The sequence below is a fragment of the Homarus americanus genome, unplaced genomic scaffold, assembly GCF_018991925.1.
Source record: "Homarus americanus isolate GMGI-L3 unplaced genomic scaffold, GMGI_Hamer_2.0 scaffold20389, whole genome shotgun sequence".
NCBI lineage: Eukaryota > Metazoa > Arthropoda > Malacostraca > Decapoda > Nephropidae > Homarus > Homarus americanus.
In genome coordinates this window covers 19517-27500 of record NW_024749751.1, presented here as the reverse complement: position 1 = coordinate 27500, position 7984 = coordinate 19517, and positions in this window count along the sequence as shown.

Sequence of the window (7984 nt, the reverse complement as noted above, 5' to 3'; positions counted from 1 at the left end):
CCTGCCCTCTCGAGGGGGAAAACCTGCTGATCCCTTCAGTGTAGATGTATGCTCCAGAACACTAAGGCATCACAGACCTGTTATTGCTCAATCTCGTGCGGCTAGAATTGCCGCTTATCCCTCTAAGAAGAAGTTGCGAACTGACACCAGCTTTCTGGAGATCCGTCGACTACTTAGTAGGCCAGAGTCTCTGCTGTTATCGGAATTAACCAGACAAATCGCTCCACCAACTAAGAACGGCCATGCACCACCACCCACCGAATCGAGAAAGAGCTCTCAATCTGTCAATCCTTCCCGTGTCTGGGCCTGGTGAGGTTTCCCGTGTTGAGTCAAATTAAGCCGCAGGCTCCACTCCTGGTGGTGCCCTTCCGTCAATTCCTTTAAGTTTCAGCTTTGTAACCATACTTCCCCCGGAACCCAAAGACTTTGGTTTCCCGGAAGCTGCCCGCCGGGTCATGGGAATAACGCCGGCGGATCGCTAGTTGGCATCGTTTATGGTTAGAACTAGGGCGGTATCTGATCGCCTTCGAACCTCTAACTTTCGTTCTTGATTAATGAAAACATCCTTGGCAAATGTTGCGAGGTAGTTCGCCTTAAGCACGTCCAAGAATTTCACCTCTAGCTGCCGAATACTTAATGCCCCGCCTGTTCCGGATTAGCTGTCATTACCTCTGGTTCCGAAAACCAACAAAATAGAACTGAGGTCCTATTCCATTATTCCATGCATCACTATTCGCCATTCAAATAGCCTGCTCTTGAGCACTCTAATTTTTCTTCTTTCAGTAAACTTCGGCCACTCGACACTCGACAGCGAGCATCCCGTGCGAAGCCGGCGGGGCTGCTGTTCGAGCGTGACAGTAAACACCGGGTGTGCACCAGTCCCGAACTGAGATCCAACTACGCAGCTTTTTAACCTAAATAACTTTACTATACGCTATTGGAGCTGAATTATCATGCTGCTGGCACCAGACTTGCTCCTCCAATGGATACTGCTAAAGGGATTTAAAGTGTACTCCATTCCGATTGGCGTAGGCCTCGGATGAGACTCACATCGTTATTTTTCGTCACTACCTCCCCGTGCCGGGAGTGGGTAATTTGCGTGCCTGCTGCCTTCCTTAGATGTGGCAGCCGTTTCTCAGGCTCCCTCTCCGGAATCGAACCCTGATTCCCCGTTACCCGTTATAGCCATTGTAGGCGCATAACCTACAATCGAAAGCTGATAAGGCAGACACTTGAAAGAAGCGGCGCCGGTGCGGAGACCGTGCGCTCAGCCCGAAGTTATTCAGATTCACCACAGGTGGGTTACGGACCGGGGCCCGACCAGTTTTGAACTAATAAAAGCGCTCTTCCCTTGCGGTCAGAGACCAATTGCATGTATTAGCTCTAGAATTGCCACAGTTATCCAAGTAAGTGGGCTTACAGATCCAATGAAACATAGCTGATTTAATGAGCCATTCGCGGTTTCGCCTTAAATCGGCTTGTACTTACACATGCATGGCTTAATCTTTGAGACAAGCATATGACTACTGGCAGGATCAACCAGGTAGCTGCTGCTGTTGGCGGCGCCTATCACGGCGGCCAAAATAGTGAGATTGAGAGAGAGGCAGAAGACATTGGGCGAGGGACCGCACGTTGGCCTTAGAGAAATAGCAAACCAGATGATCAGATCTAACTGCACCTTCTCTTGCTATCCTCGGCGCCGGCAGCGCCACCGTGTGCGCCAATCTCCTCCCTTATCCGCTCCTCTTTGCCCCAGCTCCAGCGAGGCAGCCGACATTGGGCGAGGGACCGCACGTTGGCGAATCTCCTCCCTTATCCGCTCCTCTTCTCTTTGCCCCAGCGAGGCAGAAGACATTGGGCGAGGGACCGCACGTTGGCCTTAGAGAAATAGCAAACCAGATGATCAGATCAAACTGCACCTTCTCTCGCTATCCTCGGCGCCGGCAGCGCCACCGTGTGTGCCAATCTCCTCCCTTATCCTCTCCTCTTCTCTTTGCCCCAGCGAGGCAGCCGACATTGGGCGAGGGACCGCACGTTGGCCTTAGAGAAATAGCAAACCAGATGATCAGATCAAACTGCACCTTCGCTTGCTATCCTCGGCGCCGGCAGCGCCACCGTGTGTGCCAATCTCCTCCCTTATCCGCTCCTCTCCTCTTTACCCAGCTCCAGCGAGGCAGCCGACATTGGGCGAGGGACCGCACGTTGGCCAATCTCCTCCCTTATCCGCTCCTCTTCTCTTCTCTTTGCCCCAGCGAGGCATAAGACATTGGCCCATCTCCTCCTCTCTCTCTTTCTCTTACTGTTTGTGGGGACGTGGGCTCATGAGCGCCATCGTCGCCCAATATTGTTTAGGTTGTGTATTTCACGGGTGGGAACCGCCATCATCGTTGTTAGGTGATGGGGTAACCCAACGTGTGCTTTGACGAGTTTTGGCTGCTAAACTCTCTTTTTAGTATACTCGGCTCCCAGACTGCGCCCTGGTCGTGTTGAACCATGAGCGTTGTCTATGCACATTTAGGGTAGCCGTTTGCGCGTGGAATAGTGCAATGAATCTCGGTCAAGAGACGGTTGGGCGCTGCATTGAAGGCCGGCACAGACGCGAAGACGGGTTGATCAGCCAACGCAAGTCCGCTAAGTTGGGCAGACAGCAGACAGCTGTGATGGAAACTAGTAGGGTGGCGACGTGTGTGCCGAGAGAGAGACGGAGTAAATAATGTCCAAACGGAAGAGAGACCTGGCAAGTGTAATTGATAGATCGCGAGCCTACGCCCCATAAGCCCGCTCCACTGCCATTCCTCTGATCCAATGAGACTAAAATCTCTCTCCTTCTGCTCCAGCCATTGCAGGGCAGGGAAGCGACGGCAATTTTGGTTGTTGTTTTTGAATGCCGCGCTTTGCTTCGCAGAGGCGCCGAAGCGCTCCGCTTGTGGGCGGAAAATATTTCACACCGAATATGTGTGTGAAGGCGCCCTCTCCCCTTAATATAGTGAAATAGTGCAATCCAGCATACAAGGTCGGACGATAGGACATTCACCGTACCGCACCTCGAGAGTGGATGTTGTTTGTTGGGTAAGGTTAAAACCGGACTGTTCGCAGACAGCCGAATAAACCCGTTCCGGACTAATTGGTGGATGCAACATCATGATGCTGCTGTCGCGGAAACCGCAGTGGCGACGTGTTCGCCGAGAGAGAGTAATAATGTTCAATAGGGAGAGCGACCTGGCTAGTGTAATTGATAGATCGCGAGCCTACTCGCCATTAGCCCGCTCCACTGCCATTCCTCTGACCCAATGAGACTATTCTCTCTCTCGCTCTCCTTCTGCTCCAGCCATTGCAGGGCAGGGAGAGGAAATCGACGGCAATTTTGGTTGTTGTTTTTGAATGCCGCGTTTTGCTTCGCAGAGGCGCCGAAGCGCTCCGCTGGGGGGCGGAAGATATTTCACATCGAATATGTGTGTGAAGGCACCCTCTCCCCTTAATATAGTGAAATAGTGCAATCCAGCATACAAGAGCGGACGATAGGACAGTCACCGTACCGCACCTCGAGAGTGGAAGTTGGTTGATCGTTTGTTAGGCAAGGTTAAAACCTGACTGTTCGCGAACAGCCGAATAACCCGGTTCCGGACTTACAATAGACGCAACATCATGATGCTGCTGCTGTCGCGGAAACCGTGGTGGCGACGTGCGCGCCGAGAGAGTAATAATGTTCAATTGGGAGACAGACCTGGCTAGTGAAATTCATAGATCGCGCTCCACTGCCATTCCTCTGACCCCATGAGACTATTTTCTCTCTCTCTCTCTTCTTCTTCTTCTGCTGCTGCTGCTGCTCCAGCCATTGCAGGGCAGGGAAGGGAAAAAGCCGACGCAACTTGGTTGTTGCTTTGAATGCCGCTGCTTTACTTCTCAAGAGAGGCGCTCGGCGCTTCTCCGCTGGGGGCTTGAAGATTCCACACCTAATAGGTGTGTGAAGGCACCCTCCTTAATATAGTGAAATAGTGCAATCCAGCATACAAGAGCGGACGATAGACAGTCACCGCACCGCACTCCTCGAGAGTGGAAGCTGTTTGATCGCTTGTTAGGCAGAAAGAAACCGACTGTTCGCGAACAGCCGAATAACCCGTTCCGACTTACAATAGACGCGAACATCATGATGCTGCAGCGTTGCCGAAACCGTGCAGGCGACGCAGGCGCTGAGAGAGTAATAATGTTCAATTGGGAGACAGACCTGGCTAGTGAAATTCCATAGATCGGCGCTTCCACTGCCATTCCTGACCCCATGAGACTATTTTCTCTTTCTTCTGCTGCTGCTCCAGCCATTGCAGGGCAGGGAAGGGAAAGGACGGCAACTTTGGTTGTTGTTTTGAATGCCGCTTTATATCAAGAGAGGTGCCGGCCCGCTGGGGGCGGAAGATATTCCACACCGAATAGGTGTGTGTGAAGGCACCTCTCCCCTTAATATAGTGAAGCCAGTGCAATCCAGCATACAAGAGCGACGATAGGACAGTCACCGCATCGCACTTCGAGTGGAAGTTGTTTGATCGTTTGTTAGGCAAGGTTAAACTCACTGTTCGCGGTAACAGTCGGTCAACCCGGTTCCGACTTACAATAGACGCAACATCATGATGCTGCTGCTGTCGCTGAAACCGTGGTGGCGACGTGTGCGCCGAGAGAGTAATAATGTTCAATTGGGAGACAGACCTGGCTAGTGAAATTCATAGATCGCGCTCCACTGCCATTCCTCTGACCCCATGAGACTATTTTCTCTCTCTCTTCTTCTGCTGCTGCTCCAGCCATTGCAGGGCAGGGAAGGGAAAGCGACGGCAATTTTGGTTGTTGTTTTTGAATGCCGCGCTTTGCTTCGCAGAGGCGCCGAAGCGCTCCGCTGGGGGGCTGAAGATATTTCACACCAAATATGTGTGCGAAGGCACCCTCTCCCCTTAATATAGTGAAATAGTGCAATCGAACATATAAGGGCGGACGTTTTCATCACCGTCTCCCACTCGGTGTGTGTGCAGATTCTCGGATCATTTTGTAAAGTATGCTCGACCCCCGATTGACTTTGACGGTCTCCCATTCGGGTGTGCAAGTTTCTGTAGTATGCTATTAAATCGACCCCCGATTGACTTTGACTGTCTCCCATTCGGGTGTGCAAGTTTCGGTAGTATGCTATCAAATCGACCCCCGATTGACTTTTGACGGTCTCCCATTGTGCAAGTTTCTGTAGTATGCTATTAAATCGACCCCGATTGACTTTCACTGTCTCCCATTCGGGTGTGCAAGTTTCTGTAGTATGCTATTAAATCGACCCCGATTGACTTTCACTGGTGCAAGTTTCAGTATGCTATCAAATCGACCCCGATTGACTTTGACGGGGGTGTGCAAGTTTCTGTAGTATGCTATCAAATCGACCCCGATTGACTTTGACGGTCTCCCATTCGGGTGTGCAAGTTTCTGTAGTATGCTATTAAATCGACCCCGATTGACTTTGACTGTCTCCCATTCGGTGTGCAAGTTCTCTGTAGTATGCTATCAAATCGACCCCGATTGACTTTGGTCTCCCATTCGGTGTGCAAGTTCTCTGTAGTATGCTATCAAATCGACCCCGATTCACTTTGACGGTCTCCCCATGGTGTGGAACTTCTGGTATGTTGTATAATATGACCGAGGTGCCCTACCCCTTACTATAGTGAAATAGTGCCATCCAGTGTACAAGGGCGGACGCTTTCATCACCGTCTCCCACTCGGTGTGTGCACATTCTCGGATCATTTTGTATAGTATGCTATTAAATCGACCCTCGATTGACTTGACATTCTGCAACGGACTTTGACTCCCATTCGGTGTGCAAGTTTCTGTAGTATGCTATCAAATCGACCCGATTGACTTTGATCCCATTCGGTGTGCAAGTTTCTGTAGTATGCTATCAAATCGACCCCGATTGACTTTGACCATTCGGGTGTGCAAGTTTCTGTAGTATGCTATTAAATCGACCCCGATTGACTTTGACGGTCTCCCATTCGTGTGCAAGTTTCTGTAGTATGCTATTAAATCGACCCCGATTGACTTTGACGTCTCCCATTGGTGTGCAAGTTTCTGTAGTATGCTATCAAATCGACCCCGATTGACTTTGACGGGGTGTGCAAGTTTCTGTAGTATGCTATTAAATCGACCCCGATTGACTTTGACGGTCTCCCATTCGGGTGTGCAAGTTTCTGTAGTATTAAATCGACGATTGACTTTGACTGTCTCCCATTCGGGTGTGCAAGTTTCTGTAGTATGCTATCAAATCGACCCCGATTGACTTTGACGGTCTCCCATTCGGGTGCAAGTTTCTGTAGTATGCTATTAAATCGACCCCGATTGACTTTGACGGTCTCCCATTCGGTGTGCAAGTTTCTAGTATGCTATTAAATCGACCGATTGACTTTGACTGTCTCCCATTCGTGCAAGTTTCTGTAGTATGCTATCAAATCCCCGATTGACTTTGACGGTCTCCCCGGGTGTGCAAGTTTCTGTAGTATGCTATAAATCGACCCCGATTGACTTTTGAAAACTCCCCGATTGATGACGTCTCCATTCGGTGTGCAAGTTTCTGTAGTATGCTATTAAATCGACCCCGATTGACTTTGACTGTCTCCCATTCGGGTGTGCAAGTTTCTGTAGTATGCTATAAATCGACCCCCGATTGACGTCTCCCATTCGGGTGTGCAAGTTTCTGTAGTATGCTATTAAATCGACCCCGATTGACTTTGACGGTCTCCCATTCGGGTGTGCAAGTTTCTGTGTATGCTATCAAATCGATCCCGATTGACTTTGACGGTCTCCCATTCGGGTGTGCAAGTTTCTGTAGTATGCTATCAAATCGACCCCGATTGACTTTGACGGTGTCCCATTCGGGTGTGCAAGTTTCTGTAGTATGCTATTAAATCGACCCCGATTGACTTTGACGGTCTCCCATTCGGTGCAAGTTTCGTATGCTATCAAATCGAATTGACTTTGACGGTCTCCCATTCGGTGTGCAAGTTTCTGTAGTATGCTATTAAATCGACCCCCGGTTGACTTTGACTGTCTCCCATTCGGGTGTGCAAGTTTCTGTAGTATGCTATTAAATCGACCCCCGATTGACTTTGACTGTCTCCCATTCGGGTGAGAAAGTTTCTGTAGTATGCTATTAAATCGACCCCCGATTGACTTTGACGGTCTCCCATTCGGGTGTGCAAGTTTCTGTAGTATGCTATTAAATCGACCCCCGATTGACTTTGACTGTCTCCCATTCGTGCAAGTTTCAGTATGCTATCAAATCGACCTCGATGACTTTGACGGCTCCCCATCCGGGTGTGCAAGTTTCTGTAGTATGCTATCAAATCGACCCCCGATTGACTTTGACGGTCTCCCATTCGGGTGTGCAAGTTTCTGTAGTATGCTATTAAATCGACCCCCGATTGACTTTGACTGTCTCCCATTCGGGTGTGCAAGTTCTCTGTAGTATGCTATCAAATCGACCCCCGATTGACTTTGACGGTCTCCCATTCGGGTGTGCAAGTTCTCTGTAGTATGCTATCAACTCGACCCCCGATTCACTTTGACGGTCTCCCATGCGGGTGTGGAACTTCTCTGGTATGTTGTATAATATGACCGAGGTGCCCCTACCCCTTACTATAGTGAAATAGTGCCATCCAGTGTACAAGGGCGGACGCTTTCATCACCGTCTCCCACTCGGTGTGTGCACATTCTCGGATCATTTTGTATAGTATGCTATTAAATCGACCCTCGATTGACTCTGACGGTCTCCCATTCGGGTGTGTAAGTTCTCTGCAGTATGCTATTAAATCGACCCCCGATTGACTTTGAGGGTCTCCCATGCGGGTGTGGAACTTCTCTGTAGTAGTATGCTATCAAATCGAATCTCATTGACTTTTTGATTTGCCCTTCCCTATTCGGTGTGCAAGTTTCTGTAGTATGCTATCAAATCGACCCCGACATTGA